The sequence below is a fragment of the Bidens hawaiensis genome, unplaced genomic scaffold, assembly GCF_021521415.1.
Source record: "Bidens hawaiensis isolate Kalapana, Puna unplaced genomic scaffold, B.hawaiensis_p1.1 tig00035101_1, whole genome shotgun sequence".
NCBI lineage: Eukaryota > Viridiplantae > Streptophyta > Magnoliopsida > Asterales > Asteraceae > Bidens > Bidens hawaiensis.
Window position 1 is genome coordinate 86,941 of NW_027496108.1, and position 13,656 is coordinate 100,596.

Below are 13,656 nucleotides of genomic sequence, written 5' to 3' on the forward strand. Positions count from 1 at the left end.
CGTTGACCTGGGGAATCAGTCTGATTCCGATACTGAAAGTGAGGAGGCGGCGGGGAACCTTGGTGGTGGTGACGAGACCATTGTCTCAGAGGTTGAGACAACGGTTGTCACTTCCGAGCCGCCAAGCGTTTCGAAGGTGACTGGCGTGAAGAGGCCAGTTTCATCGGGTCCATCTCCGCCTGTCAGGGCTTTCAAGATCAAGAAAACCAGTAAGTATATTTTTTGTGTACCTTTTCCGCATTTCCTTCCGCCTTTGTTTTTTATATCTTTGGTTTTTCTTTATGCAGGAGTGGACTTATCTGTTTTTGAGGAGAGCGGTGCGGGAGGAAGTGGTTCGGGACCCACGACGATAGGTTTGGTCAACCTATCCGAGGCGATGACCCAGGCGGCTGCGCCTGTTTCTGGTACTGGTTCAGTTGCTTATACTGTTGAAGCAACTGTTCCGGTTATGACGCCGTCTGTCATGGCTGATGCGCCGATGATGGCGTCTACTTTCGTTGCTGCGTTGGGCAGTTCTACTTCGCCGCCAGCCGTCAGTGCCATATTTACTACATCATTCACCGGACCGGCGGTGACTTTTTCCGTTAGCTCATCTGCAGCGGCTGCCACGTTATGAGTTCATCTCAAATGAGTTCATCTCCGATGGTCTCTACCTCTGTGGCTTCTACGGTGTCACGTTCGGCGTCAACGACTACTTCGTCCTTGGCCGGTTCTTCAGGTATGTTTAGAGTTGGGACCTCTAGACTTACCTCTGTTGATGAGGGGGTCCAATCTTTGCCTCCTTCCCATCTCCTTGACCTCTTGGATGGATATCCTTTAGGTTCGGGTGATGGGTTTAGCGGCTATCGGCCTGTTATCGACCCTACAGGTGCGTGGGGTTACTTTGGCCTGTTATCCATCATTGTCATTTTTTCCTAACTGTTTTCTGTTTTCATAGTTTCGGATTCCAATGAGGTTTACGCTCCAAGGTGGAATATCCGCGGAGGACGGCCGCAGACTGCGTCGACTGGGCGCGCCATGCCGCTCCAAGTGGCGCATTGGGGGAGGCAATGGTTAGCTACCAGGAAGGCAGGTTGTCCACCGAGCTCCGAATTCTACTTGCCCGGATGCAGCCGCGTGTCGAATTACTTTGTCGTGAAAACGATAAGTTAAGGGCTGCGCGTGGCTTGGAGGGGGCTCAGGTGCGGTCGCTTAGGGAAGAGAACAGGAAGCTTGCCGCCACCGCTTCTGAGAAAGAGAAGGCCTTCAAGGATCTTGAGGCCGAAATGCAAGCTAGGTATGAGGCCCGTTCCAAGGCTACTCAAGTTGTTAACGAATAGCTTAGGTTGGCCAAGGAAGCTGCGCGCAATGCGACTGAAAGGACCTCAAAAGCTGAAGCTGTTGCTGAGCCTCTACGCGCTGAAAATGAAGAAATGAAAGCTAAACTAGAGAAGCTTCAGCAGGCTCATGAGGCTTTGGCTCTGGAGGACGCCAAGAAGCTACAGGAGCTCTTGGACCAGAAGGGTGTGCTTGATCGCACTGAGCGTAAGCTTAAAGGCGTTGAGGAGGCTGCTGCCAAGGAAGTGTTGCTTGCCAACCTAAACAAGAATGAGGCCGAACGCGCCCGCGATCAAGCTCAAGCTACCCTTCAGGAGGCTCTGTCCAATAAGGATTGGCTTCTACGAGAAGCGTTGCCGCAGGTACGCATAGCTCCATTATTCTTTGCTTTTTGCTCTTTTTGCTTTTTATATTTAGAAAAGTTTTTTTTTTTGTAGGTTGTGCATCGGATTTTCGCGAACACATCCTATGATGATGCCATGAGCGCAGCCCTCAACGCTTCTCATGAGGATGGAGAGAAAGCTGGTTTCTTACTTGGTCTAGGATTTGCAGAGAAAGGCATCTCGCCTTCCAAATTTCCTCTACATGATGTTGACACTGAGGTTGCCTATGACCAAGCTGTGAACCAGTATGCTGCTTTCTCTCATCCGGTCGTGGAAAAGGTTAATGAAGTTGCTGCTGCTGATGACGGGCTAGCTGTTCTCAAAGCTTTCCTCGAACCGCCGCAGCCGACTGATGGTGCGGGTTCAAGTGGGTTTGGAGGAAGTGGTCCTGAAGCCTGAATCTTCAGAATCTTCCAAGTTGTTAGGATACATTTGCACTCTTTGTAGGCGGGTAGATACTTAGCCATTTTGTAATGTTTGAACAGCTTTTATCGTGAATATAAATGTTTTGTTAATGCCTTGCCTTGTAAACATTATATGATTTGCTCATGCATATTTTAGTTTAACTTAGCAATTTTCTAAGTGTTTTGAATAAGTTATCCTTTCGACGCGTGTCAGATAATAGGTTAATGTTCTGTTTCCTCTATCATGGTTGTGCGGGTAGGACCGTCACTTTCTCTTAGTAGGATGACCAAACTTCCATCTATATCTGACCTGCGCGAAGGTTTTCCTCATCTTCCCCTTAGAAATTTTTACTGTTTTTGTGTTTATGTGGGTTGTGCCGCTTTCCACACGCAACGACTTACTTCCTCCCTCACTTATTTATGCGGTGAATACCGGCATATCAGTGTGGTCAGTTCATAAGTATAAAAGTAAGGCTATCAACATTAATGTGATAAAGAGAATCATTTCCATTAGAAGTGGCTCTAGGCCTGTTCGTTACAAGTTTGGAATTGATCTACATGTAGCATCTGCGTAATTGAGCTCCATTCCATGTTCTTGGGATGGGGGTGCTATCGAGCCTTTCAAGCCGGTATGCGCCCTTTCCCATAACTTCTTTAATAATGTATGGCCCTTCCCAGACCGGGGCCAGCTTTCCTGGGCGTTCCTGGTTCGAAGCCTCGTTGTTACGCAGTATGTAGTCTCCGACATTGAAGTTGCAGAGTTTCACCCGCGTGTTGTCGCTTGTAGTTCTCTTCACGCGCTGCGGCTAAGTCTCTGCGCTCTTCGGTTAGCATAAGGTCTAACCGTCTTTCCGCATCATTGTCTTCTGGTTGAGTTATGACTCTTTGTGAGGGTAGACCAATCTCGATTGGAACCATGGCTTCAGTGCCATAGGTGAGGCTAAACGGGGTTTCGCCCGTGCTTGCTTTTTTCAGCATTCTGTTTGCCCAAAGGACATGTGGAACTTCGTCCATCCAGCCGGATCTATGCTCCAAGAGTCTTTTCTTTATGCCGTCGACGATGCTCTTGTTTGCTCTTTCCACCTCACCATTACCCTGCGGGTGTGCCACTGAGGTAAAGGTGTGGGTGATTTGAAGCTTTTTCAGCCACTTTCGTAGCTTCTGGTCAGCAAAGTTGGTGCCGTTATCGCTCACCAAATTCTGTGGAAGTCCAAAACGACAAATAATAAATTCCCAAATAAATTTTTTGATATGTTTTGCGGTTGTTTGGGCTAGGGGTTTTGCTTCTATCCACTTGGTGAAGTAGTCGATGGCTACCACTAGGAACTGAACGTTCCCTGCTGCTGTGGGAAATGGGCCTGTAACATCGATGGCCCACTTCTGGAATGGCCATGAAGAAGTGACTGGAACAAGTTCGTTCTTCGAGCGATGCGTGTTGGGTGCGTAGAGCTGGCAGGACCTACATTTTTTGATGTAGGCCAGCGCATCCGTGTGCATCCCCGGCCAAAAGTATCCCGCGTTGTTTAGCTTAGCTACAACTGCGCGTGGACCTGCGTGTACTCCGCAGATGCCTTCGTGTACTTCCCTTAGGAGGTAGTCGGCATCTTGGTCGTCAACGCATCTGAGGAGTGGGCCAAGAAAATTACGCCTGTAAAGTATGTCATCAACAAGTTGATAGTTCAGTGATTTACAGCGTATCTTTCTTGCCTGTGTCTTTGACTCTGGTAATACACCCGTCGCAAGGTAATTTATGATTGGCGTCATCCATGTTTCCGTGCCGGTTTGGATGACACAAATTTCTTTGTGCGGGACTGATGGTGCTCCAAGAAGTTCAATGCGGATGTCTTTTCCCAAGTGGGTGAAGGTTAACGATGCAAGCTTGCTTAACGCATCCGCATATTTGTTTTCGCTTCGCTTGATGTGCACAACTTTGCAATCGTTGAAATCGCGCATAAGGGTTTTTGCTTGTGCGAGGTACAGGGCCATTGTGTCGTTCACGGCCGTGTACGTCCCGTTTATCTGGTTGGCTACTAGCATGGAATCCACGTGGGCTTCCAAGTTTTTCACCCCCATCTTACGCGCAATTCTTAATCCGGCCAAGAATGCTTCGTACTCCGCTTCGTTATTCGTACTTGGGAAATCCAGCCGAATAGCGTAAGTGTACTCTTGGCCTGCTGGGTTAGTTAGTTTCAACCCTGCGCCTGAACCTTCGTTGTTGGCTGCTCCATCAGTATAGAGTCGCCAGACATTGTTAATGTCTTGTGCTAGAGAGGGTTGAGCCTCTTCCTGGCACTCTTTTTCCCGCGAAGCGGGGACTTCTGCAATAAAGTCGGCCAAGACCTGGCCTTTTATGGCTGGTATTGGCTTGTACTTTATCGCGTATTCTCCCAACTCAATTGCCCATTTGGCTAGGCGTCTTGACAACTCGGGTTTGCCAAGAACGTTTGCAAGTTTGAAGTTGGTGAGAATGGTGATTGGGTGGCCTTGGAAATATCGCCTTAGCCTGCGTGAAGCCTGTACAAGTGCTAAGACTAATTTTTCCAGGGTGGAGTACCGGGTTTCTACGTCTGTTAAGACGCGGCTTACATAGTAGATGGGCATTTGGATGCCCTTTCGTTCTACTAGTAGGACTGCCCCGGTTGCTCTATCTGTGGCGGAGAGGTAGAGAATTAATTCCTCCCCCACTTCTGGTGTTGTGAGTGTTGGGAGTTCGACCAAGCGTGACCGAATCTCTTGAAAAGCTGCTTCCGCTTCTGGTGTCCAGCGGAAGTGCGTTTTCTTCAAACAATTTCTCAATGTTGACACGAATGGGAACGACCTATCCGCATGGTTTGCCAAAAAACGGTTGAGTGCGACTAGTCGTCCGTTCAGTGTCTGAGCCTGTTTGATGGTAGTAGGTGATTCCATTTTCATAATGGCTTCAACCTTGTCAGGGTTCGCTCGGAAGCCATCTTTGGTAACGATGACTCCTAAGAACTTCCCATCTTCCATCCCAAAGGAACACTTGCTCGGGTTGAGCTTCATGTTTATCTTTCTGAGCGTGTTGAAAGTTTCTTCGATGTCTTTCAACATCGCCTCTGGCTCGAGGCTTTTGATGACCAGGTCATCCATGTAAACTTCCAAGTTCCTCCCGATTTGGGTATGAAACTCTTTGTCCATCAGGCGTTGGTATGTGGATCCGGCGTTCTTTAGTCCGAATGGCATCATTTGGTAACAAAATGTGCCATCGGGCGTCCGAAATGCGGTTTTATCCTGATTGTCAACAGCCATGTGGATTTGATGGTACCCTTTATACGCATCAAGGAAGCATTTAAGGCGAAACGGTGCTAATGAATCTACCTTAAGGTCAATTTCGGGTAACGGGTAACAATCCTTAGGGCATGCTTTGTTTAGGTCTTTGAAATCTATGCACATGCGCCATTGTTTGTTGGATTTTGGTACCATGACGGGATTTGCAACCCATGTTTAATATTTACTAACGCGTACGATGCCTGCGTCAAGGAGTTCCTTGACTTGGGTTCTACACGCGTTAGCCTGCTCAGCACCCATTACGCGACGCTTTTGTATGACCGGCGCAAACGCCGGGTCACACTTGAGCTTATGCTCCGCCTTACTTCGAGGTACACCAGTCATGTCAGCTGGTGTCCACGCGAAGATGTCGGTATTTTTTTGCAACAAGCGTTTGAGTAAGGTGCGTGTGGGATTAGTGATCGTTGGGCCAATGGTAACGGCCTGGTCAGGGTATTTGCTATTGAAGGCCCATTCTTCTGGCTCAGAGGTGGTTGGTTTAGCCATTTTTGGTTTGGGTTTAGATGAGACAGATGCGATGCATACTTGGGGAATGCCGTGATCATAGCAACGCCCTCAGCTGTTGGCCATCCCATCATACCATGGACCGAAGACACCACGGCATTAAATCTTGCCATCCCATCTCTCCCGAAGAGAATGTCGTATGTGTGATGTGGCTTCCTCATTACAACGAAGTCCACGTCTTCTGTGCGGGAGTACTTCCCGTCCGTGAGAGTGACGGGAAAAGATAGGATTCCCAAGGGGGTGTTTGTGCTGCCGTCGAACCCTTTCATCGAGGCGTAAACTGTTTCTAGGCGTTCTTTGTCTTCGTCGTCTAGCTTGTCGAAGAACTGCCTATACATGACTGTTGACGAAGCGCCATTATCAGCAAGGGTGCGGGAGGTGATGTAGTGCCCCAGCTGGCTTTTGATGACTATGGGACCTTCTTTGTTGGGGCCCCCTGGCACACGCGGGAAGCGCACTTCTGCTTCCTTCCACGCACTTGGCTCTGTTGTTCGTCGTTTTCTTCCTCTGATGTTGCTGTGAACTATGTGAATGCTGATGTCGACGGGCTTCCGTCCATTGCCCTTGTACCGGTTGTCTTTCCTCCCTCCGTTCTTGATTGACGCCACGAGGTGTGTGAGTCTCCCATCTTTGACGAATGTTTCGACGATATCCTTCAAGGATGTGCATTCCTCAGTGGTGTGGCCTTTTGTCCCGTGGAAGTCACAGGATTTGCACGCATTAGCGTTTTGACGCTGTCGGATTATTGGAGCCTTTGGCCATGGGAGCTTTTCGGTGGCAAATATATCTAGGTGACGCTTTTGGTGAGTGGCGTCCATCTGGGATTCCGGTTCGACGACTGCATGTTGTCCCTTCCGCCTAAGAGAGAGCGAGAGCTGGATAAGGTGTCAAAGTTTACCCTTGACTGCCAAATACCAAGCTTCCTCTTTTTGTTTTGTCGGGCGGTACGGACGTTATTTTCCCTTGTTCTCTGGGTGTAGAGGTTTGTGCTCTGGGGAAGATTTCTACCCAGTTGCTTCTCCGTTTCGGCAAAGCGTTTGGCTGCCGTCATGATGGCATCCCACGTGGATGGCATGCCGTCTTTACCTGTCAACGTGCGAATGAGCTCTGGGTACTCAGCGCCCTGGATGAAAGCGGCGCGAACAAGATCTTCGCTAATAGTGCCCAGACTTAGCTTCTTTGAGTTGAAGCGAGTGATGAAGTCTAGCAAAGATTCGTCTTCTTCCCGGATGCAGTTGAGGATCGTCCATTGCTCTTCAGTATATTTTCTTTGTTGACTGAAGTGCTGGCTGAATTTGTGCTGGAAGTCTGCCCAATCATAGATGTGGTGGACCGGTAGACGATCAAACCACGCTCTGGCTGCCCCGACGAGCGTCATTTGGAACATGTAACACCATGTGGGTTCCGTCCAATTACTGACGGTTGCCCCCGCTATAAATCTGTACAAGTGATCGTCCGGGTCAGATATGCCATCGTAAGTGACTATGTTGGACATCTGTTTGGCACTCTTTGGAGCGATTGCTTCCGCAATGTCCCTTGCAAATTTGGATGTTCCCGCATTCGCAACAGTTGGTCTGAAAGTTTTGGAGAAGTCACGTGGTTTCCCCCCCGTGTTCTTTGGTTTGAAGGTTTCCTCGAAATTTCTTCTCGAGTGGAAGTCTGCTTCTCTACGCTTCCCTTTCGCCTTATGAAGAGGGTTTGCGTCACTGTCAGATTCTTCCCAATCCTCATCATCCACATACTCGCAATCATTGCTCATGTTGAGCTGTTGTCGAGTGCTTCCGAATTCGTCATTGGCCTGTTGGAGTGGACGTAAACGTTCGTCCAACTCGGCTTGGAATTCTTTCTGACGTGCTTCCGCCCAAGCTTTAACTTGTTCTGGTGTTTGTCGCGAAAGTCTCGTCTGTTGTTTCCCCAACTGGGTATCAATGAATCCCAGGAGGGGATTGTTTACTGCACTTGCCCCGGCTTGGGTAGCCGGGGTAGTGTTCGTAACAATCGTGTATTCACCGGTGTTCCCCCCAGTAGCTGGGGTTGTGGTTACCGGAGTTTCTTGGTTACTTGGTGGTTTTGGCATCGGAGTAACCTTAACCATCTTTCCAGAAGTTTGAAAAAACTGAGAAAAAGAAGAGTAAGTTCTAACTTAATGCACGGATGGCGCTAATGAAGAAACACTAAATGACCCCGGCAGATTAAGGATAATCTTAGGGTTAAGTAGATGTTTCCCACGAGGGTTAGGTCCGGCAAAGATGGTTATTCTTCTCAACCTGCAAAACAGATACCGTAAGCTCGTCACTGAGAAGGGGGGGGGGGTTCCTCCTTGTGACCACCCTCCGGCGTGAGAATCAGACTAGGTTGCTCTGAATATAAGTGTATATAGAGAGAAATAGCTAGAGAGAAGATGATGATACCGTTCCAAGGTGTTGGAGTATTTATAGCCGAAGGTAGGTTTCCAAGCAGGTATGGCCAGCTGTATATAATATTCCTTTTCCACCAACTATGGGCTACGTTCGTGCCACGATTGGAGTTGGTGGGTAGGCAGCGGCTGATAGTGACATTTTGTACTGGAGCGTGCTCCTCCTTGTACTATTGTCAGTGAGCTGTCACCATGTGATTGGTTCATGGGTTGCTTTTGTCAGATCTTGTCCATTTGTCCATACCTTGGTAGGTATAGTACAAAAGATCTTCTAGAAGCGTACGGACTGGCTCTTTTGGGCGGGAATATTCCCGCCCTACTCATTCCTTCTTCAGGTGACATTGCTGAAGTATAAGAGTTAGTGCCTTATGCGTGTAGCCTTACTGTTAGTGCGGGTAGTATTCCTTCTTGGCTTGTACCCACAGCTGCGGGAACAGGCAGGGTACTGTACCAAGGGAGGCTTTCCTGCGGGGACAGCTGGCTTACTGCGTGTAAGGTCTTCATCTCTCTGAGCATGGTGGGTCCTGCGGATCCAGTTGGTCTTTGCGCAGACGTACCTCTTCAATGTGAGTTTTGCGGGTCCAACTGGGCTTTGCGGGGACCTACCTCTTCAATTTCGGTGAACTTTCCAGGCTCTACGACTGTTACGGATGCAGAAGTTTATCATGCTTTTCAGATGAGTTTACAAGATGACCCACTGGTTGTCGGTTGAAACCAAGTATGTTGTTAAAATTAGAATGGCAGGTGATGTCAATGGTGAACTAACAACTCACAACATAACCAAGACATGCTACCTTCCGATGATCAGGCCAAATTATGTCGAGATGATTACTCCGGCAACATGCCATTAGGATCACCGCAATCAGGTTAGTTAAACTAGTTTTTGTTTGGTTTGAAGGTTAATCCTGAATTTTGGTTTATTTATAACTTCATAATTGGTTGATTACGTTTTATTCTAGTTAATTGGTGATTCAAGAAATCATGACCCTTCCGGAACTTCAAGTTTGTGATGCAGCGTACTAATAGTAAACGAGAGATAATCAAGTTGATTCTTAGAATACCCGTGATCATCATTCCCCAAACCCCCAAATTCGACCCCAAAAGCTAGGAATTTGTAAAGCCAATTTGTTTTATTAAAAATTGATCACCGATCAGTCACAAGATAACTCAACATATTAATAAAGCATCCAAAATTGGTTTGGGCCATCAAAAATAACCACAGGCCAAACAACAGCCTAAAAGAAACCCAAAAACTAGACAAAAAAACATAAAAGTAGTCCAAAAGTCTATTTAGATGACTTATTTCATAAAAATAAACGGGATAACCCGCCTATGGCTGGTTACCACGAAGTGGCCCACGTTCCAACGTTCGTTTTGAATGGTAGTGCGCTTGAAACAGAGGCCCGTAGCACAAGTTATGCCCATTTTTGTACAGCTCCTCTAGAAACGCGTTCTTGGACCTTCAAAAACATCATGTCCTGATATTCTATATTTGGGCCCACATCAGTTATCGTATTATTGTTTTAATTTGGTGAATTATTATGAATTTTATTAATTTAAAACGTGATGTGTTCATGTACTATTTTGGTTTATGAATCATGGTGGATTTAATTATACTTTGTATTAATTTTCTGTATATTATTTGAAAACTTTGTTCTAATAATAGCAACCTACATGTAATAAAAACAAGTGGGAGAACCTGCATGTTGCGGCGGCTCATACCTGATGCGTAAATGAAATCTAACTCCTCTGTTTACCTTGTCGGAAACCTGAAAGGATCCAAGCTCAATCTTAATAAAGGTGTGAATTTTTTGTGGTCAATTTATAATAAAAAAAAAAACTTTGTAAAATTGTATTATAATGATAACTAGTATTTAGTACCCCGCGCGTTGCGTGGGTATGTGTCAACGGTAAAAATTCATGTACCCTGAGAACCATGATCATTGTCACATCATGAAAATTAATTTGAGAAAGCTTCGAGCTGTTTGTGAAACCGAATTTAAAAAACAAAATCTTTAAATAAGATAGTGAGAGATGTACTTCATTGAAATGCGTCTCACAATTGTCATAAGAAACTCACAGCAGAAGAAACATATGCAAGATACAACTATTAACAGTCTCCCTCTAACAACATGATAAGCCATGAATAAATATATCGGTAATACAATAAAGCATTTATATACAAATATAACCGGATTGAACTGTATTGATAGCATTTTTCACTTTTAAAAGGTGTTCTTAAGTTATATGGAAGGCTCAGATTATACATGGCTGCCACTTTTGTTGTTTGTTTCCAAGCACCAAATTTTGTCACGCCAAGGGACCGTCATCATCATCGCCCCAAAAGGTGTAGCTGAATCATCAAAGCATTCAACCAAACAACTAATGTGCACTGTACCTAGGCTCAGCAAACCATCACGGCCTTTCTAAAACCCAAACGGACAGAGGTCATTTTATCAAACGCCTTATGTGCACCACGCATAAGGTCACAATAGATGCAATGCAATGCACATTGTAGGTCCGTCGTCGCCATAGACGGCCAAAGTGGAACACCCCGTACGGCGCTACAGACAGATTGTCATTTCATCCAACACCTCATGTGCATCGCATCTAACGTCACAATAAAGGCAACGTTATAGGTCGGCACCCCATTTTCCCTTGTTTCTCTCTAAAGAAATACATGCAAAGAACTCAAGTATAAACCATCACAGTTTGAAATCAATAAAAAACATATTCACCCCCAAATCGGGTGAAATCAAAACCATAAGTCGCCAAAGGGGTATCATCGACGACCAGCCTCCAGACTTGTGTTTCCATTGACGGAAACCGACACTCATGGTGAGGCAAGATGAGCCGTAACAAACTCAAAGAGAGAGAAACTGAAAAGTGAAACAGATGTGTTGCAGCCTTGCTGGTCTCATTGATACAAGAGCACCACAACAACAAACCTTCAAAAACCGTCACGTCAGATTTCAAACTTTTCTTAAAAATTCATATTTTCGAAACTTTTAAAACTCACATTTTCTTTCACAATAACAAACCATCACAAACTGCCACATTATCACGTACCTCCACATTTAATTTATTATATCTAATTAAATTACTTTTATAACAAATTTAGTTTTTATGATTCATATATATTTAAATGATATATTAAACGTTTAAGAATTATAAAATTTAAAAATAAAGCAATTTAAAAATAAATACATTAAACATAAAAATGAAACATACATTAATTGAAAATAAAGGTGTTGAGTCAAGATGGGTTGGCTTGAATTTTGAGTCGAGATGGGCTGGCTCGGGTTTGGAGTTGAGTTGTTGCGTAAAAGTTGTTGAAACAGAGTGTTATCATCCATTTTTTAGATGAATGTGTGAAGTTTTAGTGACGAGGTAATATACAAAGTTTATTACCTCTTTTTGAATTTGCAGATGCATTCAATTTCAAGTAGATGAAAGTTGGTTTATGCATTTAATTTATCATTTATTATCGTTATTATTTCTTTTCCCTAATCCGTAGATGCATTCAGTTTCCATATTGTTGATGGTAGCGAGCATTTATACTTTTTGAAATATCCCACATGACAGTTTGTCTAAAGTTTGATAGTACAAACTCAATTGAACAAACTTTTATCTACAACAACGGAGTTTGCATCCCCTCAAGTTTGTAGGTGCCACATGTATGCAAACCTAAGTATTTGTCTCTTGTTATAGATGCTTTAAGTGGTGGGGTAAGAAGAGACAGATCATCGATATAAGGCCAAACGTAGTGGGCGAATAAATAGGGCGATAATGAAGGTTTTGGGGCGAGAACACCGCCCCCGAGCTACAAAAGGGGCGAAATGTGTGTGTGTGTGTGGGGGGGGGATATTCTGTTGTCGTTTGCTTCCTTGTTTGATTATTATTATTTTATTTGTATGTGTGTGGTATATATATGTATATATAATATATATATATTGGGCTACTACACTACTACACCCCTAAGGCCACCTGTAGTGTGCGGCGAATCTGGGCGACAAACGGCGAAATTGGGCGATAACACAGCTCCCCGGGCGAATTGTGGGGCGAAAGGGGGGCATCTGTCGCCGGCTTTGGTTTGTATATATATTAATATTATATATGTTTGTGAGTGTGATATATATATATATATATATATATATATATATATATATATATGGCTACAACATCATTACACCCCAAAAACAAAAACATACCCTTTGCTGACTTGGCGCTACATGGCGCAAATCGCCCCATTTTGTAGCCCCTCCACTACACATAGCCTAAAATAAAAACTTATCATTTGCTGACTGGACAACACATGTCACAAAACGTCCCATTTTATAACCCCTCCACTACACATAGCATAAGTGGTGAGGTGAGAAGAGGACACGTGGGTTAAACAGTTCACGTGTTTCACTCGGGATGATGTTCAGAAGTACCACCATGAAAGCATATGATACAATATATTAAGCTTCAAATACAATGAACAATAGAGATGTGTGTTAACTACCTTTTGATAAATATAATATAATAAATCACGTAGATGTCATTTTCGGTTTTTTAAATGTACCTTTACATGAAATTAGTTAAAATCCAAAATAGTAAAGCAACTTGATATTAATGAGTATTAATTTGAAAGTAATGCATTATTGTACCTTTTACCCGGTTAATTCAAATTTGTTATTATAGCTTTTAAACCGGGTTATAACATCTCATTTATTTATGAAACAATTTATCATCAAACTAAAAGTATATTATTAACTTTCATATAATAAAAAATAAATATTCAAAAAACAAATAAATATTAGAAATTAGAAACAAATAATATAAAACAACCCCCGTAATACGGGGTATAAAACCTAGTAATATATATAAACGAAGACCCAAAAATCTTACGTGTCGCGATATGGTCGCTCCCCCTTTTCTTGGAGTCACCAGATTTGCTTGATTTTTAAATAAAAGATTCTCATGCATTTGACCCGAATTCACGGGTATAGATCTCATCACCATATATTTCTTATACGGGTTATAACATCTCATTAAATTAAAAACTAATCTCACCAAATATTTGATATAAAAATCCTACAAAGTAGGGATATACTAAAAATTAATATCTGACTTATTTGAAAAATATATATATTATTTATAATTAAAAAACCAATTTTATAGTAAAAAAATAAACGGGTCTTGGGTCTCATCAAACCCATATAGCTTTTAAACCGGGTTATAACATCTCATTTATTTGTGAAAAAATTTATCATCAAACCATAAGTATATTATTAACTTTCATACAATAAGAAAATAAATATTCAAAAAATAAATAAAT